Source organism: Lagopus muta, chromosome 12 (genome assembly GCF_023343835.1).
Source record: "Lagopus muta isolate bLagMut1 chromosome 12, bLagMut1 primary, whole genome shotgun sequence".
Classification (NCBI taxonomy): Eukaryota; Metazoa; Chordata; class Aves; order Galliformes; family Phasianidae; genus Lagopus; species Lagopus muta.
In genome coordinates this window covers 16,660,592-16,687,719 of record NC_064444.1, presented here as the reverse complement: position 1 = coordinate 16,687,719, position 27,128 = coordinate 16,660,592, and the positions used below count along the sequence as shown (strand labels likewise).

The following is a 27,128-nucleotide window of genomic DNA, read 5'->3' as shown; positions in this document are numbered from 1 at the left end:
AGCAACCTTTTCTTCTCAGTGGGATTTAAGAACAGATTAGCAGCAGTTAAAAACCTGAGATCTGTACCCCGTGGTTAAGTAAAGGAAAAAGACACGCTGGTTGCTGATATTTTGGTCAAATCTGACTTTAAAGAAAATAACAAGGTTGGAACTGCTGACTGTGACTTAACTGCTGTTCTACACAAGGGAAGTTCAGCCTTTATAATAACAGGACAAATTTTTGATGACAGGTTCTGGAATCATTCTAAGGCTTTCTTCAGGGGAACAGTTGTACATACAAAAGCCACGCCGCTGATCACTGCGGCCATTTGTGAGCTTGGCTCACACACAAGCGCAGCTGACCGCCTGCTGACTCCTCCAGCAATTGCGTTTGCTCTATGAGCAGTACCTGCAAGTACACTTCTACAGCACACCTGTTAGCATAGCTTAGCTCCTCATTTAAGTTTAAATTCACGGTGCCTGTGAGTTCTTGAGAGGTTAAAAAGGAACGTACGCTCAAATGTTATGTTCTGCAAACACAAAATACCCTTAAAAATCGTAAGCCTACTGTGAGAATCTCTGGAAAACTCCATTCAAAAGAAAAAGAAAGCAGCCTAGTGGTAATCTCCCCAAACAGTATAAAAGAAATTTACATGCTAAGTGGATTATGCTGTTTACAAAAATATCTAGAAATTGTTTTAATCCTCTCCTACATTTTCAGGAAACTAGCTTCAAATTCCTGTCTTCCATGCTAGTAAAAAAGCAAGAAATAGCAGCACTGTGTTCTTACAGAACTAACAGCATTACCAAAGCCCTCCACTGAGAACAGGTATCCTTGACAGGTTTTCTTTCAGAAGGGAACTGACTTTTCCAGAGACTGGAAACCCCTTCTCTCCAGAGAAACCACCTCCAGTTTGCCCCCCAACCCGAAGCACCCTGTCCATGACCTGGTGAACCTCTAGTCCAGTGCTCTCTTTTCCACGTGCCCAGTTGCGTGCACCTGTCAGGCCATAACACCAATGTGAAATCACGTTTTGGCCATATTTGTTGTTTGGACCATTCTGATTACTCTCCCTTGGAAAGCACCTATTCCAGCTGTGAAGCCTTTCAGACGTATCTCATCTTTTGCACATCCTTAAATGGACTCAGAAGTCATCAGGAATTATAATGGCCTGGAGGCAGCTAGAAATGATGGAAATGGAAACAGTACAGATAAAGGCCCTGGGCAACCTGTGGTGTTGCTGTTCATTGCAGGGGAGTTGGTCTAGATGGCCTTCAGAGGCCTCTTCCAGCTCTAAGGACTCTATGATTCCACAGAAAAAAATTCTAGAGAACAAAGGAGGGGGAAAAAAAGCACCAAGCGCTTTTTTTTTTTTTTAATATTAACAGTAAGAAATCATAAATTTCTTATAAAAAAGCAACTACAAATTTCTGAAGAGAAAAAAAGATGAGAGAATTCTCACCTAAGGGACAGGAGAACTAAAACACACAATGTAAAGGCTGTGGGAGAGAGATCTTGTTCCCCTTCCTCAATTTATGTCTTGCAATTACGCACACAGAACTGCTTGCTTACAGCCCCAGACTAATGTCTAGATCCTAGTTTTGTCTGTACCCCTTGCCCACGGCCCTCTCTGCTTTGCCACGCGTTCCTGGAAATCTAAATAGGCAAGAGAGGCTTTTGGGGAGTAGGCGCTGCCTTCCTGTGTTCTTGTACAAGACATGGTCGAAGTTCCCAGTTTGTAAAGATGTAACTGACAGCATGCTCAAAACCAAGTCTCTGCTCTGTATTACAGTTGATGTCGATCTCATCCTTGCCACGAACAGTCATCTGAAAGTATATTTGGATTTACAAGAAGTTTAAACCATGAAACATTTTGTCTTCTCTGTGCTCCTAGGAAAAGTTCTAAGTGAAATTGTTATCCCAAGCCAGCAACATGCTCTAAAATAGTGAAATATTTTCCTCAAAAAATCTTCAACTGATAGGCCTCAAACTTAATTTTGTTAAAAACCCTTCCCTGAATTTTAAATAGCTGTATCTTGACCTTATGTTTTGTTGGTTTTTTTTCCCCTACAGTAATAGCTTTTAAAATTAATTCTTAATAAAACCCAAAATATTTCACTTTGAAAATATGAAAGCACTCAGTTACACTAATTTGGGTTCAAAATTGTTTCTTCATGAGATGGGAGATTAACAGAAAAGAATGCTACTTGGAAAAATGTTTTCAATTAATCCATACTTTGATATACAAGGATTACATAGAAAAATTCACCAGGAAAATCTATTTTCTGTCTGCAGTGCTCTTCAGTAGGAACTGATGATGACTCAAAGTTTGCATACTGAAATCTCTCATTGCAGAGCTTTCTTAGGGAAAAAAAATATGAACTGGATTAAGGAAGAGATAGGAAGTGTTACTTCTCTCAGCCAACACTCAACCATACAAAGGCTGAGAAGACACAGCTGTGAAGTACCTGGTCATTACCAGCATGCAGTCAGATATTTGAACCAACCTAGTTTATATTTGTACTTCACATAATAAAATAAGCCAGGAAATCACATTTTATACTACACGGATATTGACTGCATTGTCGCAACTTTTGTTATATAGCACTGCATGCAAGAATCCAACTAATTCAACTTGCCTTAGTAAGCAATAATACATTTCATTTTTTCACTGAGCTTTGCAGTCTGCTTATTACTTGGTATTATTGCAGCTGCCCACCACTGCAGTTAGTACTGAGCCGTGTTCACATCACCCTATTTATGGATGAGAACTCCAGTTGGACTGTCCGTGGGTCAAGTCACCTCTACAAGATAGCGACTGGTGCATTCTAATGAGCCCAGTACTACTTACAGTAGTAACCTCAGGATTTGATTATTCATAATTATTTATTTAGGTTGAACAAGGGCTTCAGCATCAACTATGTCCAGAAGAATTGAATCCACATCACACAGAAGAATTAGTCAGTTAAAAACAGCTAAGCTCATTTTCAGGTTAAGAAAAGATGCGACCCTCCAACAGGTTTCACCGCAAATTAGTATGACAAAGTCCTTATTTTCCTCTTTGTAGTCATAGGATCAAGGGAAATTCGAGTTGGAAGGGGCCTCGCAAGGCCTGCAGCCAATCCCTTATACAACACAGGGTCAGATGTGAGGTCAGACCAGGTTACTCAGGGCTTTATCCAGCCTCAAGTCCTTCTTTCATTAATGAAAACAAGGATACACACAAATGTATTTAGCCCATTTAGCCACTCTGAGCTGGCACAGTAGAAACAAATCCCAGTAACCAGGAGAAGAGCAGAGAGAGCTGAGCTGGATCTACACAACCCAGGTTCATTCAAGAAAGGCCTCAGCAGAGCTGAGCTGATTTGTTTCACAGCAGTTCACAATGAAATAAGGCAACACTTCTGCTCCACGAGCTAAGCAGCATGCTTAGACCTTGGGTATTTAGTCCTCATACTTTAAGCAAGGGCCACCAAGGTAAGTGCTTAGCCATTAGAATGATTACAGACAAAATAAAACTACAATTTCTTCTTCTAAAAAAGCCCAGGCAACCCAGCGTAGTTCTTAGGCCAGTTCTTCATGGACTGTTACACAGAAAGGCTATGAAAAGGAGCAAATCTCCAAACCCAAACAAGATGTGGGTTAATGACTGTATTTCAAGCTTTTTTCCAGTCCTCCTTGTTTCTGCATAAATAAGAAATTAGATTAGTACCACCCAGAATTACTTGGGAGTTAAGTCATCTCAGTAAAGCAATTTCATCTCTTTTTAAAATAAAAATTCTGATTACTTACAGCAAGTGCAAAGTGAGAATTTGCAAAAGAGAGCTACATGGCTTCACTTGGAATTAGCATCTTTTACATCAGTTTCAGAAACGCAGGCTTCCAAATTGCCCTCACATATTCCAATATGCAACAGTATCTCCCTCAGCTTCTCCTTTACACACTGTTCCTGCTGTATCATAAGTAATTCACTCAAAAATGTTATTTTAATCAAAAGTTAATAAAAGAATCATTAAAATTTAATATTTGAAACATCTTTAAACAGACCACATGCAAAACGTCGAAGTATATCACCTTTCTCTCCCTGCTGGTCAAAACAAATGAGATTTCCTTAAATAGATGCAGAAGACATAGGTAGTAATGATGCTGATAGATAATCTGCATGCATACATGATTTTGCCAGTAGTCAACAAAGCTGCAGAAGAGAGAGACAGGTCTTCAGGCTTCTTGCTGTAGTTCATAAAATTTAAGCAATCCAAAGAGAGAAAAAGAGAAGTTTGTGTTCACATATTTCTTGCTGCTCAAATTTAGTTCCCTGTTAAAGCTCTATTAAGAGCCTTTCAAAGGCAAACAATGGGCTTTTCAAAAATAAGACAGCAAATCTCTGATAAAAATAGACAGCCAATTTTGTGTCGAACAAATGAAGACTATTAAACATCTTTTTAATAAATGAAAGCATAAAAGAATTTTTTTCTGCTTAAAATGTAAAAATTCACACATAGCTATCAGTCAATACATATCAATAGATTTAAGGGAAAGCATTTATTAACTTTCTATTTAAATTAGTTCATATGTGTCTGACTGAAATAATCTAGCAGTATATTACATAATTAAAATAACAAAGCTCCTTTGTATTTAATTTTTTTAGCTGACTATATTGGAAATAAATGCATTTTGCATAGAAAAAAAGCTGTAAGAGCAGTTACATAATAACCAAACCTCCTCCAAACAGTTCCCTCCTGTTTGTACTAAGTGTACAGCAAACTTCTACCTAACATACCAAAATCAGAGAATCCATGAACTCTGAAACTGCAGACAAGGAATTGTTTCAGTGCAACGACTTATTCAACCTCCCACCTGGAAAACTGGCCTCTGAACTTCTGCAGCATTTTTAAACCAGTGGCTGAAAAGAAACAGCAAAGCAGTGGAGCATCGGCTGCTTCACAGGGCCTGAGAACACTCTAATTTCAATTTCTGCTTACTTTTTGACACCTGCATACATCCCATCACTTATTGGCCACAATCTTTTTCTCATTGAAGGGAGCAGCAAATGACTTCCATCAGCGTTAATGGATGCAAGAACAATTGCTGCTTCTGCTCTTGTTGGGTCTCTTCAGCAGTTAATTTTTGGCCTACTTCTGAGAAGTAGTTTAGGAAATTAAGCAGCTTCTTAAGCTTACTACTCACAGCCAATTGCTAACCAGCCAAATAGAAGTGAGGCACTGACAGCCCACAGCCTTCTTAATCTGCCACTTGTTTGCCAGCAGCAATGTATATCTAGTCGCCACGCTCCCTGGAAGGGTCACGAGAGTCGATCACAAACTCCCATTCTTTCTGCAAAAAAATATTTGTTAATATTCATAAATATGAATTCATAAGGATAGGAGGGAAAAATTAAGATGTAGTAAGTGCTCAAACATTAGATCTTTTTTTAATAAAGGAAAACCTTTGTTTTACAATTTGAGCATGATGAGCACATCTGAATTTTTCTTTCACTGAGGTAACTCATGGGCTATCTCTTACTTTGCTGTAATCAGTAAGATTACTTTAGAGCAAGTGAAGAAACACTACAAGAAAGAATGACGTCTGCAAGCATACAGCACATACAAAAATTGCCTCTGGGTGTATAGTATGTGCTCATGGAAACAAAGCAAGAATCAGAAGAACTTACAGCCAGAGAAACCAGACTGACATTCCCCAGGTCCTTCAGCAGGATGTGGGCCAGACAATAATATTAAGCTTTGTATACTCAAAGAGAAATTGTTCCACCCCAAGACAGAACGTAAAGCTGTACATTATGCACATGAAGCTAAGTAGGGGAAGATGTACTGTATTTTCCATGAACAAACCTTAAATATCTTCACTGGCAACTTGAAGCGTCGTTTTCTCTATGCAATCCATTTGGGACTGGTACATCTTTGTTCCTCCTCTTACAAATAAGAATAACAAAGCCACTTACTTTACCATATAAAAATATCCCAAATTTCCCCAGTTGTTGAATTTGAATTTTAATGTATCAAAAATTCATGCAAAGAGAAGTGTTATGAGAATCCAACCCTACAAAATGTGGTAATTGTAAAAAAGCCTGTATTTAACTGCATTCTCCCAGTTCTAAGCCTGCCAGTTGAAATCAGCATGTAACTAGAAAGGAACATTCAGAACACAACCTGGAGTTACAGACTCCATCTTTCCCAGAAGCCTTTACTGATGCAACATACATAAAGGCTGAGGCTGGCTTGGAAGCCGTGGGCAGAAGCAACATCATCCCTGAAACAGAGGAACTCCTTTCCCTCCATTACATTTTGTTACTGTAATTTTGTGAATCCTTCATGAGGTTGCACCACTCCCACAGTAAACATAAGCTTATTAGCCAAGATAGCAAGTGAGTATAAATTAAGAGACTAGGGAAAGAGATCCCTATATTCCTCTGATTAGTTGCCTTCAGTTCACAGATCATGCTGCATAACTTACTATTATTATTCATAACATTGTGTTATTGCATAAAATATAGATATGCACTCCTTACATTGTTCAGGCACCAATTATAGAAGTTAATTGCAAGAGAGGCTGTACAGAAGCCTGGTCTATCACGTGCAGTTCCAAGTGTGCTGTGCCTGAAAGATCTGTGCTTTGTAGCTTGTGTAAAATGATCAAAGCCACTCAACTCATCCAACAACAAATAAAGGCAATTTCTGCATTTTACAGGAGGTAAATAGGAGCCCTGTAGCTCTCACAGTTTCTATGGATGCAGTCAGTGTCGCAAGGTAGCTACCGAATTTTTAGTCCAAAACAAGCTTGTTACATATTAAAACTAATACAATAATATTTAAATTCAGCATTTTATACTCCTCAGAAGGCTAAAATAACATGGACTGGGACCTGACTCTAATTTAGCAGGTACAATAAACTTGACAATAACTGACTTGCTGAGCTACAGTTTAAAAAAAATAATATTACAGCACTAAAAAGAGGATTGCCTTTTGAATTCCAGTTTTGCAGGAGAGGAGGTGCCTTCCTGCTATATAGGTTACCAAAGTTTATGAAAGCCTGAGAAGGAGTATAAAAATCTATTCAGGGTCATGCATTTGAAATCCCCGAGCATCAATCTCGCTAAACTCTGTTTATCTGTTCCCTGCCATTTTCGTTCCAAATAAACCAAACATTTCAGATGAAAGCTTTAAATTAGATCTTAAGTAGCATATAAAGAAAAATACGTACACCTCCAGTTCTTCAGTGAATTGCTAACACTGATGCAGTGATAATCTGTTAAAAAATCATTTCCAGACTTGATTATTCATACTGGAATAGTTGGACGCAGCAGTAGAATGAAAAGTTGACACTACCAAATAAAACCAACCTGTAGACCAGATTGAAATAAAATTAAAAAATCAAACTGTAAGCTTTAGAAGTCCTGTGTCCCACAGGCCAGAAACAGGAATGAAGTGGTGATACTGCCTTTCAGTTCAGGTACAACACCATGCTTTTTCATACAGCGTGGCTGTCTGCAAATGGCTCTTAATTCCAACCAAAGAAAATACTCTGCTGAGCACAGTCAGTGCTACAGACACACAAAACCACTGTAAAACCTGAATACAAACTCAAGGAGTTACTGCAGTAAAGCACATTTTTTCTCTTTACCATATAGGACTGTGCTTGAAATTAGGAGGAGCTCCAGAGTTTGTGTCTAAGTAATAGAATAATTCTGTTAGGAATATAAGGGACTGAAAACTTATTTTTCTCCAGTTTTCTACTTCCCACCTAACTCTACTAAAAAGTGCAAGATTAACTGATGTTGCTTCCAAAACATTTCCTACTCACCACGTTACTCAACACTGCTCTGTATCAAATAGTCAAGGTATGCTGAAGATAAAAACCAAGCAAGCAAAACACACACAAACAGAAGCAAAAAACAAAACAGAAAAAACCAACCCAAAACACACGAAGCATTGTGGCAATGTGAAAGAATCACCTTTTAACCCCAAGCTTGAACAGCGTGTAGGTACCTTAAAAAAAATTAAATCATACTCAAGAGTTTTCCCCACAGAAGATGTGGCCATAAAGAGGAAAGCACAGATCTCTGGATGCATCCAACAGTGCTTGTAAAAATATTCTACTAAAGATTCCTTGCTATTGTGGTGCCTGGCATAGTGCCTAATTACTGTGGCAAATAAGAAAAATGGATGAAAAGTGACCGTGTGTGGCTTTAACCCTGTAAGCTCTTTCTGACTCAAGGATCATGTTTGCTTTCAATCAACATTAATTTATCTGCTTAAAAATATCTAGGATTGCTGAGATGTTACTGCAATATTGTAAGTAATAGTTCAGTGTGTTTTAAAATATTAAGGCAATAATTGAATTTTATTAGTAAATAAACTAGCAAGTCCAAAATTACACGTTTCATGGAACTTTATCCCTAAACATCTCCAGTTATTTTATGATTATTTCCTTAAAGCCTCAACTTAAGCAGAATTTAAAGTGGAAAATGCTTTATATCCAGTTCCCACAGTGTTTGCTTCTGACTCAAGAAAGCTGATTCAACAGTGAGACATTAACCAACATCAGCAAGTTTAAAATTAAACTGTTTTGTTTTAGATAAAAGAGAGAAACTCCAAAGACTCCAATTTCTCTGTCCTTCAGCTCTTACTGTTTGGCTGTTAGCTCCGTTGAAAAGATTATCTGCCGATTTGAGCATCCAGTCAGTTCTATAATTTAATATTACGCCTGTTTAACAGATGGATCAAACTAAGCAGCCAAGTATTTCAGCTGTTATCATACAGCAAAGCAGTGGATGGAAGAAAATGATACAAATCCTGCAAGTGCATCTACAGAATTTTACACAGTTTTTCAATTGTGTCAGGTTTGACAGCCGGCAGGTAACCAAGGAAATCAATCTCTGAACTAAAACACAGAACTTTGACAACATTCAGGTACATTTTTTTCCCCTCCGAGTGTAACAGTTAACAGGAGTTCTGTATATTTGTTAGAATTTCTGATACAAACTTGAAATATAATTAATCATCAGCTTTATTCAAAGGAATTCACCTTGAGAGCTGTTGCAGGGTGTCAGTTTGCACTTGTCTCTTGCACTGATGCATGAACAGCATTTCTGGAGTTATGACTGTTCTACAGCCTGTCAGCTTCCTGTTTTATTCATTCTGTCAATAAGAAACAGATACTCGGCTTGTTGGGATGTTTTTCCTGTCAGGCAGTAGAAGGGGGGAAGACAACAAGCTTCCAGACAGCTCAAGAATGTTTTATGGACAGCATGCCTATCAACTGCAGTTAAGGCTATGACTGTTCCCTAAATCATATTCCTCCATAGTGCACAGCGACAAAACCTCATGAGAAGAAATGTACATTTTTCCCAAACAAGTTACACACAGCAGAAGCATTACTGGAACTGCAAACTACAGATTTTATATTAAAAAATAAATAAATAAATAAATCAGTGATCTACCATCAAGTTATCCCATAAATGTAGACCTTTTTTTTTTGCATGAGAAGATCTACAGAAGGCCATGTTCTAGCAGGGCTGCAAAGCAATGCAGAAGAGAAGCACGTAAAAAAAGTGCTCAAAAAAGTTTGTTTTGCTGTCAGAGTTTTGTATTCTTTTTGGATTGGTAAATACTAGCTATGAATGTTAGAAGTCTTTCATTACAATATTTAACTATTTCTGGTTCACCTCATGAGAAAGCATCTTTTTTTTTCTTCTTTACTTTTACAGTGACATACATATGGAAGATTTTTAGCAAATAAAGCATTTTAAGGATTTACTTTATTTTCAGTTTCTTCCTCTGCTCCAATCCTTTAGAGTGAAGTCTGGCAAAAACTTAAGATTTGCCTTCAATCCACAAGTACCACACATAATGAGCGCAGAAAGAGGTGAATTTCTCCTTATTCTCAGCTTCCAAGAGCACGGCTTCCCCCCACTGTTAGTTGCTAGTTATAATAGGTTTATTTAGATTGGCTGCATTGCTGTTGTGTTCCTGGTAAACTGTGATGGTAGGTAGCTGATCATCTTCTTCCTTTCTGTAACTCCTCTGCAATACGAGTTGTTCTTTTCTTCAATTACCCCACTTCCTGCCCTTACACACCTATTGATCCTTTAACATTTCAGAAACAGCTGTAGAATAGGTAGCAGGCTGTTTTAGTTCTCCTATTGCATCTCAAGAAATTGATGACTGTGCTACTGATTAAACCAAACATCATCAGATGTATAATTCCATCTTGTAGCTTTAAGAAACCATTCCACACTGTAAAGGACAAATCAGTGGCTCTGCTTTTGACAACACAAGGTACCGAAGCTGGATTAGAAGCAGACAACAGAACCATTCCAGTGACCACGAGTAGAATTTCTTACCAGTTCTTCTCAGAACACAGACTGTTCTTTCTGTCATCAGTCTGAGAGAATAAACAGATGAAAGTACATCTTACCTACTTTCTTAACTGAAAATTAATAAGGTAAATAGTAATGGAGTAGTCAACTCCTATACCAAACTACGCTTCCATACATTCTTTTGAAATGGAGTTTGGAAAGGGCAAGAATAGGATAGAACCACAAATCGAGCAGATCTGGTGCTGTTCTTCACAACTTGCAAGTCACTTCCCAGGAGCAGAACACAAACAACAAACCATCCAAGCAGCTGTAAAGGAGCTGCTGTGTTATTACAAGCCATAGCATAAGCCACAAACATTACAATTCACTGCGCAGATAAAATTTTTCTGTACCGTTGTTTGTGGGTTAAGAAGATAAGGAGCACTCTCTGTTCTGACTGAGAATCGTTTTGTAGGAAATAGCAATGGAAAGGATTTTCCTCATTAACAAGCCATGACAGGGGGAAGAATGAGATTTGAGACAGCTAATTTTTCCAGGATGATAGTGTTCTTCAGTTTTAGCTCATTTCAGTTCTATATTAATTACAGAAAGATGGAAGCTTTTCAATCAACCTGCTCCCTCTCTCATTACATATGTAATTGTAAAAGTTACCTTGCTTTAATAAAACATTAATCTCTGGACTTATTATGAGATCAGACTTGTAGTGATGGATGGCCGCGCATCAAAGCACATTTCCACAGCACACTGTAGTTTCACTAAGTCATCACGTGGCATGTGAAAGCAGAACTCCACAGTGTTTGCTGGAGTACACCTTTTTGTTTGCTTATTTTAAACTAGCTTGTTAAAGTAGCTGCTGAGCCACGTCAGACACAGAACTACCTGACATTTTATTTGAGCATGGTCAGGTGTCACTGAGCAAATAGTGCTCTAATAGTTGTCAGCATCACATTGGTATCAATGGCAGGGCAGCGCACTGCAGATGTAATGCCTCCTCTGTAACTTAAATGCACGTGTGCAACTTGCTTTACAGAACATTTTCTGTCCCTTCTATCCAACAAAAACAAGTTTTATCTGTCCTGCAGCTAGGACAGTTTAGTAATGCTACATTAATATCAGTTAAAAAATAGGAAGCATTTCAAGGTCTAAGCATTTATTATTTTCGGGGCTTATGCAAACTGAGTTAAAGATGAAATTATTTTATCTTGTCAATAATCATCAGATAAAACATACAGCAATACATATTAACTTTTTATAAACCTCTTAACATTATGTTAGCTTAAAACAGAGGTAAATCTTCTACCATCACTGGACATTATTCTACAGCTCTATGATTATTCAGGTAACAAGTTTAAGAACCACTTGTTGATCACATATTCTAATAAATGAACAGCTCACGTGGTCATTTCCTTTTTGCAAAAGCAAACATGCTTTGCTGAGAGGTACCTGAGTCCCACGTAGTGCTTTTGGATTTGGGCTATGGAAATCCAAAATAAGGCTTTCAATGTGGACCACATAAAGAGAACACACGCTGATTATTTGTAACCATCATTCCACAGATGTTCGGGATTCATAACATGACAGGTGTAAGACTTCAAGGATTCAAAATCCATTGATTTGTTTAGTATTTTGCACTTCCTATCCCAGTTGTTCTTATTATTTATACCAGAAATCACATCTCCTATGGCTTTTAAGTAAAACTACAATGCCCGCATTCTCTAGATATTTTCTTACTTCATATTTTCTTTTGGTTCTGATTTACTTTAATTATCACTTGTAGCACACGCATTAGAATTAACAATGTAACACCTCAACACACATTCAGATGACATCAAAGAAGGGGTAAACAGAGCCATTCAGTAACAAAATGCTCTGTCTTTAAAATTAAATAATAAACATCTGCTTGATAAAACATCTTGCCAGTACCACAGCTCTTTGACTGCACTGAAGTCATTCAGCTGTGCTACACGATAGTTAATGCAAGCTCTTACAAGTGATTCATTCTGGGACAAAACCTATGCAAAGAAAATCTGTTCTATGTCTAAGCGTACTTGGCACACAGGTACTGCTCTCATCCCTATAAAGTAGATATCTTTTACTAAGATTTATGAAGCTGAAATGAGCTGCGCGCTGAATTGCTTATGTCTTTCCACTGCTCATAAAGGCTGTGCAGATGATCTGCTCAAACACTGAGTAGACAGTGTGTTTATAATGCAGGTGCATAACGCTAGTCAAGTTGAGTAACACCATCACTGCCCGAAGTGTAACCTCTGTGTTTTCCCTGGCCTTTAGGTCTACTGTGAGCTACTCTATTCTGAACCTCCTGAAAGAATGTTTCTTCATCCTTGTCCTCTTGAAGATACCAGCAGAAAATGTCATTGTCCTAATTAATCCATGCCAGTTTTAAAATATTAACTGTAATTATCTGTGGAAAACCACTAAAGCTTTAAAGATCAGTGTTCTCTTTACAGCAAGTACTAGCAGTCAAGAGCATTCAAAGTTATCACATAGGACAGCACAGGGTCTCAAAGAACTCATATTTGAAAATAAAGCTATACAATGTATATGCTTTCTAATTACACTCTATAAATTGGTAAATTTTTCACAGACAATCCTCCAGCATTTCCACAGTCAGCAGAGAACAAGCTTTCATTTCATACAAACCTGTGGTAATATCAGGGGAGGAACCTAGATCTCTCATTTCCTAAGTCTTACATTTAGGCCATTAAATCTCTTCAGTTTGCCAGAACCCATCTTAATACAAAAGTCTACAGCATGTGGATTTCAAACTCCTCCCCCCCTCCCAATTAATTTAACGTCAACATTTTTTACACCAAGGATTAATACTAAGGGTGATCACTCCAGACAGGTAGGTGAGGGTAAAAAAAACCCCAAAAAATGCTGAAGAGATTAAAAATTTACTTTGCCTCAGTTTGAAAAACAATGGACTTTTTCAGAAGTCAAATTTATAGAAAAACAAAGTGAGGAATTGCAAGCAGAATAGCAGAAGTAATTTCGGAATCCGGCAAAATCTTTCAGTGTGAAGCATTGCTTACATTTGAGACAAAGCCTGAATAACCAAAGCAAACAGAAAAGCACAACACCGACAATTCTTTCACAAACTGCACATCACACACAGGTTCTCATCAGCTGGTTATTTGTCATTAATGCTTAGAAAGCAAAAGGCAGATTTAGATCAGATGAGATTTTGTTATTTCATTTATTTAGAACTTCACGTAAAGAAGTCACCAGGATGGTCAAGGAAAGAAACTGAGTCAAGAGGAACTGTTCTGGAATCCAGATCTCTGATAAAGAGTTTGCATATGGCAAAACAGATACCCACACACTCAAGTAATTCAGGACTACTTGCTCTTCCATTCAGCTTTCTCCAGTTTTGCATTAAAAATAGAATTTAGAATATTTTTAAAGCACCAAAGAATTGTATTTTTTAGCTAGTAACTAGATACTGTTTGCTAGCAAACACTAGCAAAGTAAGTGCTAACCAATGTAAGTCACGTCAGAATCTGCTCTGTCTTGAGCTGAAAACACTGTCTGTTTCCAATAGAGCCCAACTATCTCAGGAAAAAAAAAATCCAAGTACAATATTTAGCAAAATACAGACATCACAACAGTACTTTCCAGTAACCAACAAAAATATCCTGCAGAAAGCAAGCAGCTATTTTCATTTGAGTTTCTCAGCCTCTTGCAGTTGCAAGAAGTGCCATAGAATCCTGAATGACAATTTGCAATTTATTTCCAATGAAAAACTGTAGCAGTAAAAAATCCAGCATGCAAAATGCATAATATACAGTGATGCCCAAGAAGTAACATTTCTTGGTGTCAATATTTTCAAGAACCACAGAAAACAATCCCACTGTATTTTGCTCAAAGTTACTCAGCAACATCACTGGAACATAGAGACAACATGCTGAAATGACGTTGCCATTTGTAAAATAGATTGGATTGCTAACTTTGCCAGTGTCCTAATGGAACACAACAAGCTCTTTTTTTTTATTTGAAAATCCAAATAAATATCTCCTTTCATGTCTTGAAACAATAAAGCTACAGGGATTCACATGCTATTTTCCAAAGTAATACAGCACAAGACTAATGTTCACAGCTCCATGAGAAACACTTCAGCGCAAAATACTGCTTTTTCTGATTGTGAATTTCTTTTGAGATTCATTATTGCCCTTCTGTCTGAAAAGAGACTCTCGGGAGCTGACACATTCCTGGGTTAGCATTGTTGTATCTGACAGAACACATAAAAGGCAAAGCACTTTCTCTCCAGCTCTCCGCCTGAGCCAATCAAACACAGAAATTCTGAGCCTCTTCTAATTTTGAATTCCAGATTTTGAAGTTTACAGAATAATTGTAGCTTTCAAGCACGGAATCACGCTGTCACGTAACCCATATCACCACAGATACACGCAAATGGTGCTCTAAATAGCATTAAGAACAACAAAAAACAGCTTCATATTGTAGGCACAGCCTGATTAAAAATGCATATTTTTAAAGTTAACGCACATTTCATTATGAAGGAACAACCCTTGAAGGCACCTTACCCTGACCTTCCTATCAAAAACATTTACAACTAGACCTTCTTCTCTCTCTCCTTTTCCAATAGCTTTTCCTTTTCCATGGTACTTCAGTATCATTCTGATTAGGATTGCATTTCCTCATTCACTAAGCAGCACATGATTTCCATACTTCCCATTTAGGTGAGCTTGTATCACATGGAAACCATTACTGGCTTAGTCTTGAGTCTATTCATACTTGACAGAGGCTAACTAAGCAGGCTACCAATTTTTTATTTTTATTTATTTATTTTAAGCAATAAAATATCCTGAATACTGACAGGAAAATAAAATCCATACACAGGAATACTGTTAGGACAACAACAGAACTCTCACACAAATTCTTTTTGTGTAAGCGAGCAAGAACAAGAATACAAGAATTCAATACAGTAATGAGACAGACTTAAAACCTGCTCTAAAATCACTATTAAAGTGAGCTGATATTATAGGTGGCTTGCTGGATGCCTGGGCTCTGCTTCTAGAAGGGAGCTCATCAAATGTTTCATTTTATTTTTTGGACAGCAGCACAGAGAGATGGGAAAGTACATGCAAGAAGCCAATTTTGAACATCACGATAAGCACCACTCAACCACTGTAAAGGCTCTGTAGATATCACAACAAATGAGAGTTTCAAAAGGATGAATTTTAAAAGAAAGGTGACCTCAAGGGACGTTTGCAGGCAACTTGTAAGCACAGGGGAGAGTAAAACAAAAGAGGCTCGTTAGAAAGCTTGACAAATAAGCACCTAAAGACACTTTGACTGCTCATTTACAGTTCAGAATAAAAAATAATACTAAAAGACAACAGATGTGGCAGAAGAGCCCACAGCCGCACAGCTTGTTTTGGAAGTATCTGGACAGGTCCTGCTTTAACTGTATTTGAGATGTGTTGAGAACCCCTGCAGGGCAGCTAAATCAATAATCAAGCTAATGACCTTAGTGACAGAGTTCTGCACTGGTATTAACCGCACAAAATTGGATTCAAGATTCATAGAGGAGATTTCTCTCGGAGTGAGGGAGAACTGGAAGTCTGGCACTTGGAAAGCTTTTTTCTTGGAGGGCAAGAGAGGTCTGTTCCTAGTTTTGCTCCAGTTCAATCAAAATACCAGGTCAAAATATTATCAGAAACAACATTTAATGTTCCCATAATATTTGGTGCTTGAGAAAAAAAATATCCTTCCCCCCCATCAAGAGCAACATCTAAAGCTCCATCTTTTTACCCCAGACTCCTCAGGTTTCATAAAAGTTTGGGAGCCACCTAAAAAATAAAGATCTGTAAAGGTCAAGACAAACAAGGCACCAGAAGTGCTTTCATCGTATACTTCACTTCATCTTCATCATATCTCCTCATCTTCACTTCACTTCACCATACAGTGGGACATGAGGAAAGACAGAGTTAAGCAGGCAGTTTAATCTGGCCCAAGTCTGCAAATAAAAAGCAGACACCTGAGCTGGCACCAGTTCAAGCTAATGCAGCCATATGGTGTAGGTCACAACATGGCAGTTTCAGTGCCACAGCACTGGAGTGAGGTGACAACCTGTGTCCCTCCACAAGCTGTACGTTACCACATCCACCACTAGCTCAGCAATTCTTACTGCGGCCCATTGCTCTACATTATGCACCAACAGCCAAGCACATTCAACAGTAACTGCAGACATCTGTTTCCCTTTTCCAGGCCCCCACTGCAAACATTTCTGACATCAGCACGGTCTCCATAGCACCTAGAACACTTATAGGATTTTTTTTCCAGTTTTAAAGCAAACCAGAGCAGAAAACTGGACAGATTTAAATGCAACATGACATTTAATAATTTAATACACTACTCCAAACAGCAAGGAGTAACTGAACTATGCACAAGCCCATTTTTCATGTGTTCACAGAAAGCTGAACTCAGCCAATGTGAACACGTACAGCCACCAGGAGGGATCATCTTGTACTTATTCTCTCTTGTTTCATGATTTCTCAGCTTAGCCCTTGGACTGATGATGTGACACCTCAAGCACCCCTGCACAGGCAACTAAACCCAGGAAGCGATCCAGCTAAAACCTACACGTAGCAGCACTGACCTGCATCATCCTAAAACTGAGTATGATCTGCATGCCCATAATACTAATCTGTGTCAGGGTGCATTGCTAAACAAACAACTTTAAAAGGCTTGTGTCAGTGTTTAGAGGTACTGAAAACTGCAGAAAGCACCTAAGAGGAGCTATTGCTTGCAGTTCTGCCATCACTAGCTTTACTACTCACATTGTACAGGATCCCTTCCTCTGTCAAAAATACTCCACATATCTCAAGTTTAAGATGTGACTTCAGAAGAGAATGTGCAGTTTCTGTCTCTATTTCTGTCGTTTTTCTTTGATCTCACTCTTTACTGTACAAAAAGAAGCATTTCCTTCCTCCTCAGGTTTATTCTATCTTTGGCCAGCAGCCCTGAAGACTAAAGAGAATAAAAATACTACAAATATAATTTATATGGTCTCTGCCCCCTATTGACAGTTATTATCCCTCTGCTTCCTCTAATCCTGTTAGTTTACTGTGGCACATTCAGTACAGTCTTACAGTGAAGAAATCTGAAAGTGCACAGGAGTTTCTCTAAAAATGAGCCTTGCAAGAATCCATCTCACAAATTTCTACTCATGCAACAACAAAATATTTTGGAAAGGCACCCGAAGTTAGTGTCAGGTATCTTAAATCTCAGAAAACAGTTATGCTGGGTTCTGTATCAATGGTAGTAAATATTTGTGAATTTTACGGCAAAAAATAGATCATTTGATTTTCAAAACTGAAATACTAAAGCAGAAAAAAACACTTCCTTTTTTTTTTTTTAATAGTGTCATGTTATTTCAACAAATGAAATAAATATCATCATTAAGAAACTGCTTGAGCTTACTGCATAACCCTTGTACTGAAGTATTTCAAACCATTCAGATTGTGCACATCTGCATTTGTGACAAGTTCCAGTCTGTAGTGTGGAAGAACAGGTGACAGCATGGTAATTTTTAATACTTGTTGGGAACACCTTCAGAGCAGCCACTTACAGAAAACAGCCTTTTGATAGACACCAATGTGGGGTATTTTTCAAACATGCATATGTTTGTTTGTTTTTGCCTCATTTAAAATTCTTGTCATGGTGCATTGGGTGCGTACCCTTCACTACTGGGCCGCTACCTACCTGCACGCCTATAATTGGAGACTAATAATGCCATAATAGGTTCACAATATCAGTGAGGTGCAAACTGAATCAGATTCACTATATTAGCCTCAGCAAATTAAATTCATTTGCAGAAAGACGTTTGAGGGAATAGACCACAGATATAAAATACAGCCAAATTATCCCCCGTCCTAAGAGTGCAACAAAGGAAGCTGCATCTCATCAGAAGTACATCCAGAATTCTTTGTCCAAAACAAATGAGGCTTGTGGCTGGTGCAAATTTCTCTAGTCTTCTGTGATAAACATTTCACAATTTTGTATATTTTTTGTCTTTGTGTAAAAAGCAGGAACGATTTCTAAAAAATTACCCTTCTGCACCTAATGTATTTACCACCACCACCACAGCTATGTACGTGCCATAAGAAATGCAGAGCAATAACCCGATAATGTGTCTGGGCAAATTGCTTTCAGTGACATGCAGGCTATGCATTGCAGGCTAGCCTCTGACCATGTAAAATTTATTTACTGCTCAATATCAAACAGACATAGTCATTGTTAAGGGACCAAAACAAAATTCAAAATATTGTCTTAATAGCCTACTAAATTAATTTTCAATGTAAAGGAATTATTTAGAGGTGGAAAGTCATCTAATGTGCTGGAATCTGCAACAGTAAGTCAAATGGCTAGCCAGAAGGACCTCACAGTTCAATATTATGACTGTGATGACTGCCAGTAAAAAATGTTGGCTGAACATATCAAGTTTTCCCATTATAAAACATCACTTTTGCTGGTGATGCAGCTATGTTTTATATAGTGCTCAACACTGCTAAATCGAACAGCCTAAATCAAATTCAGCAGGAACTGCACCATTGATTAAAAAGAAGGGCAATCAAAGATAAAATGTTTAGCCAGAAGGCAATACAGCTCTAGAAATACTGGTTGTATCATTAAACTCACAATATTAACGCTTACGTAAATTTTAATTAAAGTATCTAATTCATGTGCAATCCCAATCACACAAGACATCTTGCACTCTTCCTTTCACAAAAGCCTATGCTTTACACAAACACATAGACAGAAGGGAGGTAGCAAAACAATAAATACACCCTCAATGTCAAGTTTGGTCTGAATGTATCAGACAGCAAAACCCCGTCCTGTTTTGTGCAGGGACTCTGAAATGAATGAAGGCTTTTTGTTTTGCGATTATTGCCCTCACAACGTTCTAAGAATGTCATGCTTAGCTACAGGGAGATCTTCAACAGATCAGCTTGCTTAGGCACAAAATTGAACTGGACAAATCTTCAGTAGAACTCAGCACAATCAGCACCAATCTCTTTTGAAAATCTGTCCCCAATTATTAGATGCCAAACACTTAAGAACTTGGCTCTGTGTTCTTAAAAATCTGATTCTGTAAACTCAAAACCTGCAGCCACTGAGTTGTGGGCACACCCGGCAGTATTCCTGTCAGGGGAGGAGCAAAGCAAGAGGCAGCCTGTAGTGAACTGAATAAACCTTCTTGAAACGACAGAGCTTACTACTGCTGTATTTACTGGCACTACCTGTAGGACAATTTAGGTTTTAGACTGTTTTATTTGCATTTTCTCCTTATAAATTTATCACTGATGTTAGCCTAGCACATTACTAGTGGCAGTAGATCTAGAGCCAGAACAGAGCTCATAACTGGCCTGAAAGAAAACCATCAATACCATCAACCGTACTCCTGTAATTGAACCAGGTTGAATCTATGAGCTGAATTTAAAAGATACTGGCAGAAAGTACAATAATATATTCATGCAACTGATAACTTATATGATGTTTTGCTGAGGAAAACACAGCCATTTGATATTTAAGCGCATTAGGATGGTACATACTCCACAAGTCACTTCCTAAAATAAACTATTTTGCAAAACAAGATGAAATTATACATTTTGAAGCTTTCATACCTTTGAAATTTCATAGCAAACGTAGAATACCAAGGCTCAGGTTCTGCCTTCAGCACAACTCTTAGTCCCAAAGACACAGAAAAGTTGCTTTTTTACTGGAGTTTCTGTTCTAAACTGAGGATATTTGAACATAGTGGGACAGAAGTAGCTCCCACCTTTGTGTTCAAATGTAAAAATGAGTTGAGAGTTTTGGCCAATTCATACAGCTACCATTCTAAAGTACTCCGATTAGTTCTCTCAACCACCATATAGCAAAAGTAGAAGCACTGGACTTATCTGCATGTTATGATTAGCGGTATTAGAAGTCTCCAACCAGCTGTTAAAGAAACTCTTGCCTTTACAAGACATGCTTAACATCTAATGTGTTAGCTATTCACTTTTTACTGCAAGCACCTGCCCCAAAAATTTAAACATGCTATGTTCTTAACATAATCCTTTTTTTCCTCCAGTTAAAATAAAGACTTTTAAAGAATGTTAATTCTAGCCTATCTAAACATAGGTGATTCTTATAAGACAACAGAAACATCACTGACTTAATGTAAAACCCTTCTAATACCCTAGTGTATAATTAAGTAATTCATTAGCAAGTAACTTCAAGTGGGTGTAATTTAATGTTTCCTTCCTGCACCCTGAGCAAACACAACACAGAATACTTAATCCATTTGATCCCAACCCCCGAAATTCCACTGACTTTGCAAAATCTCATACAGAGACTCACATGGAAGAACTCCAACCCATCCCTGCCCTCCAAGAATCATAAAGGCTTACTTCACTTGTAGGTTCACCACTTGCAGAGAAGGGAAGGAATAGTAGATGATGCTTTGTTGATTTTTCAGCAAATTCTGCAACAAGAAATTCCCCCTTAAGATTCAGTCATCTCCTGACCAACCTCCTGTTCCGTGAGGCGGGCTGCTCGTTCATAGGTTGTGCTGCAAACAGGCACACCTGGCCCACTTCTGCCCTCACTGCCCCACCTTGAGGAAAAACAGCAAGCAGGTGGCACTGATCTCAGCATTGCATAGGGCAGGGAGCTACACGTGGGAAAAAACCAAGGCAGAACGGCTCACTTGAAACAGCATTTAGTTAGTTAATAGAGGTACAAAAATATGTTTGTAATTATTTAGTAAACCTATTGCCACTGAAGTGCTTTTGTTCCATACTGCCCAGCAGGGCTAACTCCGCAGGTGACACTGGAGAGCCAGAACTAAGAGACCCTCACAGAGAGCCACCTGCACCCTGTCAGGCAGGCTGACCAGCAGCACGCCATGTCCCAGACCTCACTTCTCACGCCTCCAGCTCCGCCTCTCCCCCAGCTGTCACTATGGCTGAACTCATTTAGGCTTTTGTTCTTCCCTACTTTTTTTTTTCTTCTGTAAGACTAGCTTGACAAAGTCAGGAAAGAGATGAGAAAATGAAGTTTCGGCTTGTGCTTAAGGGCTCACCTCTCCTGAGGATAAGATAGCTGTTATCCCCGCCGGCCCTGAGGAGGCTGTCGCGGAGGTGCGACATTGAGGAGTCTGCTTTCCCGCTACTCGTGCTCTGATTGGCTGCTCGACCGCAGAGCCGCGGGCCGCGCCAATCTGAGGCGGCGAGAGCGCAGTGAGGGGCGGCTGCGCTGAGGAGATGGCGAGATAGCGAGATGGCGGTGGGAGCGGCGTGTTTCCTATTTTTGTGAGGTGAGTTTGTTGTTGCTACGCTGTTTCTTCCTAGGAAAGTAGATTTAACTTTGCGAGGTGTTCTAGGAAGAGTGGTTAGGTTTGTCCTGGCGGCACGAGTGATGCACTGCAGGCCTCCGCCTATCTCCCCAGCAGAATGGCCGGCTGTGAGGGCTGGGCCTACTCATGTCTGCCTGCCTTTGGCGAAGAGCTCAGTGTTGCTTAGTGTATTGAGCTAAAGTGTGAGCTGTTTGCTGCTCTTTTCAATGATGTATTTTTTTGGAGGTATTATTCAGTGTTGGTTTCTAAAGTAAAATATCAGTGTTTTCTGGAGTAATAATTTATTTCACCTCATGTTTATCTTTCCAACACTATATAGCCTCTTAGGATCTCTTCAGTTTTTAAACTTGGAAAAGAGTGTATCGGTGTTGGTGTTTTAACTGACTGTGATTAATAAATGCTGTCACTGTGAAGGTGGAGCTGAGCTGGCAGGCTGTTAGTGCTCCCTTCTTGGTTCTCCAACGTCCAAATAACAGGTATGGAGTAGGGGTGTGTGTGAGCCTGGCAGAACACCGCTGTGTGATGGGAGGACTGCCTGGGAGAGGCAGAACTCCCCCGGGTACAGGTGAGCTGCCCCTGTTACTGTTTGGCCCTCTGGCATTTTCCCTACAAACGTGCTCCTGGCCCTCCTAAGGCGGTGTTCTTATCCCCTTTTGTTTCACAGTAATGCTGCTTTCCTGCAGAATGGGAACACCGTAAGAAGTTTGAGGGGGGGGAAGAAAGAGAAAGTAACTTGAGGTGGGGTGAAAATGGGAATGAAATGAAAGTGTATTTTAACGTTGGGTATATCTATAGATAGAAAGTAAGAGCTGCTGTTGTTGTTTGGGTGTGGTTTTGGAGGGGGGGTGGGGAAAAGGTCAGTGATGACCTAATTATTGATCTGCTCATTTCCATTCTGTGAAAGAGGCTTCCTATTGATATTCTAGTTTTCAGAGTATGTTTTTATGTAAAACTTGTGCTACCTGCCTCTTTAAAGTGGTTTTAGTTGTAGGTTTATGTAGTCCTTCTTACTGGTGATGACTTCTGCAGTCCTTTTTTTTTTCCTCTGACCTTTCAACACATTCATTAGTCTTAGCAGTTGCATTGGCTTATTTTTATCATACGTTGCTTTTTATGCTCGTTAGTAGTTTGTTTGAATCTGTTTTCTGTGCCTAGAAGTCTGGGATGGGTAACTTGGTAATTATGTTGGCTTTGTGCATTAATGTGTGATCTATAATGTTTTGGAGCCATCACATACTGTTATTTAATTAGGTTGCCTAGCCTGCATATTAAAAAAATCTTTCTGCATCTTGGAAAGTAATTTAATTTTCTGAATACCAAAAAGATAATCTTATTCTGTAATAAGTTTGATGGGATTTTGAATATTCTATTTGTCTGTGCTATAGCTGTTGCTCTCCTGCAATAGTGGTTAAAATCTCAGCAAAACTTGAACATTTTGGTAAGAACTGTCTTAAACAGGGGACTGTTCTGTAAGTGTGTGGCTTAAATGCCCTTAATATTAAGCAGTAGAAATGAGTTTAATGAAAATAGCATGTACCAAAGCTATATCTGTAGTAATGCAGTTTGAATCTTGTTATCAATAACTGGCAGTGATAATGGGCTGGAAAAGTACTTAGTAAAAAGTGAAGGTCTCATCAGTAGAAGTAATTGTTTTTATTTTTTTAGATGCTCATTCTAGGTACCACCATGCATCTCTATCTACTTGAGAGCTGTCACTTCTTGTGAAGATATCAAGTGCTAATAAGCTTTATATTTCTTTTCCTAAGACCTCAGGACACCTCCTTTTGTATCGCAAAACTGTAAAATTCCCAAACTTGTTCTCTTCACAACTGCTATTCCCCATACATTTAAATTGCTCTATTTCCAAGGATGCTGATGGGCAGGTATTCGTAAGCGAGCCTCAAGATGCAAGTATTACACATACCTGAAATTTACTGAGAGCTGACCTATGGCTGTGAGAAACACTAGGTTTGTTCAAACTGTTTCCTAAGTAGAGAGATCTTAAATCTGGCTTCTTCACACTTAGCGTTTGGCATGGTTATTTCTAGTGAATAATGAGCTATCTCTTTGCAAATTAATTCTAGATAAATCTATCTATTCAGTGCTTGTGTTGACTGAGCATTTCAGCACTTGCTTTTCAAATCATTTATGTTTTTGAACTATTTGCTGCTGTTTCTCAGGTAGTGCTTGACCATTTAATCAGTCCTTTGTCTCTTTGCTTCTGTGCTGTTGCTGAACTGCCAAGCTTGGGGCCGTATACGCTGCCTGTAGTTCAGCACATCATCCACAATTCTGCAGAACTGTTGAAATCACGTGATTCCTCTCACTTCACTTACATGTTTGGCAGTAGTCCCTTTATGGGTATAGCTGTTTTTCCTCCCTACTACTGAATGTTCTAGCTCTGGCAGTGTCAGTTCCTTCACCAGCCATCTGTCTCCCTGGCTCAGCTCCCTTTCTCAGAGTAGATGCGAGTCCTACTGAGTACAGCATCAGCTGTTAATTCTTTATTCAAAAGGTTTTAAAACAGCAGCTGCTGCATACATCCTGTATTTCAATTTTTTTTCAGTGATTATTGCTTTATGGTTGCTTTCTTCAGCCTCCACCCTGCTCCAGGTTATTTGCAGCTTGCTTATCTATCACATCAGTTCTCTTCCTGAAGTCTTACGTTAACTTTCTTCACTCTAACAATGTAAATTGACTCTGAGTTCTGTCTGCAGTGTGCATGTCAGAATGCAAATACAGTCTAGGCCACTTCTGATAGTCTGCATTCTTTTAAAGTGCTGAAAGAAGCATCTAAATACTGTCAGATAAATATTACGCAAGCCAGATTATAGCTCCTGAAAACAAAAGGTTAATGTCATAGTTGCTGCCAAGAATTAGAACAATTTTTATGCAGTAGTGTCTGTTGTATACAAGGTAGGTTGTCTTGTAGCTCAGAGACTGACATATCGCTAAGCGATGTAGCAGGCTGTTGTTTAATAAAAAGTGTTACTTGCTTATAAGCTGCTCAGGTTTGGATACAAACCTGCCTTATGAAACCCTAAGTATGTCGTATTCTTTCTTACTACAGTAGCAATTACTTTATGTATACTGTACCTATTCTAAAATCTGCCAAGAGCTGAAGTTCATCTAAGTGCTGTTCAGAGCATTATAAACCATAATTTGGCATTAGTGCAATTTTCAAGGGTAGAAATGAACTCCACAGTAATTTCAGTAAAGATAGAGGCTTATCAGGTTTTATTAATGCGTGTTGATAAGCCTTTCTTAGACTCTCAATTCCCTTCCTGGACAAATTAAAATATTGTTTATTGCTAATGCCAATTAGTCAGCCAAGCATCTGTAGCTGGCAGCTGTCCTCCTGAAGAAGACCTCAGGAGATTAAAACTCCTGGGAAGCTGATTTGCATATTGGATGTTCCTGTTTGTCGTCTTCTAAGCGTCTTTCAAATATGTTGGTTGTTTCTCTAATGATAAAGAGAAACTAAGTGTGCTTACAAGAGTAACTAATAATTAGTAAGCTGGATTTTATTTCTCCATGTACTCATGATCTCTAGGGTAAACTTAAACCTGTCGTGTAATACCTCTGCTGAGAGGCTATTTATGTAAGGGAAGCTTGCATCCAAACTAAACTGTTGTAGCTAAACCAGCTCTTATACTTTCTCCTGTGCTGCAGGAAGGGGTGGAGCCTGGTTCCACCTCTCCTAGACCCATTTAAGAGCTGACTGCCAGTGGGGAAGGATCTCTTCTGGAGCTCCACTCTGCTGGAGTTTCATAAGCGAGTACAGGATCCGGGTAAATGTCCTGTTTTCTCTGCTTTGGTGTAATAACTACGTAGCCGAGCTCTCTGATATACCTGATAGCTATAACATCTGTACGTTCATTGATTGTACGCTATTAAAAGAGGATTTCAAGAGCAGCCATGACAATGTGCTCAAGTATGACTATGAGACAGAGGAAGTTAAGATGCCCAGTAGACCGTGCTTGTGAGTTGGTACCAAATAGACATCTTCTCTCAAGTGAAGCTGCAGCTACCACATTCTAAAAAGAGCAAGTAGCTGAAGTGAAGAAAGCCGCAGACAGAAGCTGGTGAACTGTAGATTATTTTTCTTATTTTTGGTGGTTTGTGCTCTGTAGCATAGGTTCAGACTGAGCGTTGTCTTGTTAGAATTAAGATACGTTGTTAAATGAAGACCATGCCGACGTTCATCTGCTGAGCTGAAAACCAGGTAACTTTACAGAACAGTACAGTATTCAGCACAATACGAGTGGAGAGGTATTAAGATCAGACAAAATCAACTTGCATGCTAGACTACGGAGATGTTAACTGCTACTTAGTACTGCATAAAGTAAAAGGAATCTTGGTTAATAATATCCTTTGGGCAAAACAAATACGTATGATAAGAATTCCAATTCTGGGCTGTTAGTAATCTCTTACCAAAAAAATGCCTGGCAACAAACCAGTCAACTTGAATCAATATAGGTAAATTAATAAAAAGATAAAGAAGTAAGAACTTTTTGACTTAGATTGATTTTAAAATCTTTCCATCATGGAAAATACAGAAACTCTGGCTTTGGAATGTTTTTTAATCTAAGTTTTATTAGAATACAATATAAAAACTATCCAATAAATTACTTCTGGTTGCCAAGACATGAAGTGTTCTTTTGCGATGTCCTAAAGTAATAGGCTCTACAGAATGATGTTTCTGTTCATCTTTTTCACACTCAAGCAAGGCAGGCTGTTCCAGTTACTTAAAATGGGTTCAATAGGAAGTTTGGTCAGGTAACCTTTCACATCTTGATCAAATGAATTCTGTGATGGAACTTCTGTTGTGGCACAGATGTGAAGACTGTGTCGGTGAGTTCTGAAGGAAGAGACCTGGAGCTGGGCCCCACAGCGTTGTCAGAAGTAGCTCTTCAAAGGCAGATTATGGAATCAGAACTGTAATCTCTGTTTGACAGAGTTAATGTGTAGTCTTTTCAGGGATGAAGCTGTCTACTGGCTCTTCCATCTGTCAGGATTTTCCTGGCTTCCCTTAGAAATGAATGCATGGATTTTAAAATGGGACTGCGTGTAAGAGCTTTCTTTGTGGCTGTTATTATGGCTCCCCTTTAAAGAGCAGTAGGTATTCAAGTGCTGCTAGCGGGCCACTGTTTGAGAGATTGAAGGATGTAACAGAAACAGTTACCTACAGTAAATAAACAGAGGTTGGTTTTTTTTTTTTTTTTAATTTCTATTTTCATCTTTTTGGTATGACTCTTGAAACTGGCTTGTGTGAGAGAAAATATGCTTTTCACTATTTTCCCTACCAGGCCTTCAGGAAAATAATAGGCCTGAATGGAAGCCTAGATGTTTTTGGACATCTGTGATGGATTTCAGCTTTGTGTTGTGTTAGACTCTTCTGTGGAAAGTGCTTTGAAACTCTGATCTGT

At 38.8% G+C, this 27,128-nt stretch overlaps 1 protein-coding gene across 2 annotated transcripts in view; it reads right to left on the bottom strand.

Annotated features, from left to right (window-relative positions):
- Positions 1-27,128, bottom strand: part of SMPD3 (sphingomyelin phosphodiesterase 3) — a 112,200-nt gene that overhangs the window by 76,155 nt on the left and 8,917 nt on the right. The window contains exon 1 of one of the 2 annotated variants that reach the window (XM_048958431.1): positions 20,753-20,897. The exons of the other annotated variant lie outside the window; for it this stretch is intronic. The gene's annotated coding sequence lies outside the window, so the exon portion shown is untranslated. Of the gene's footprint in view, positions 1-20,752; positions 20,898-27,128 lie in introns of those variants that run through there. 2 annotated transcript variants of the gene reach the window in all.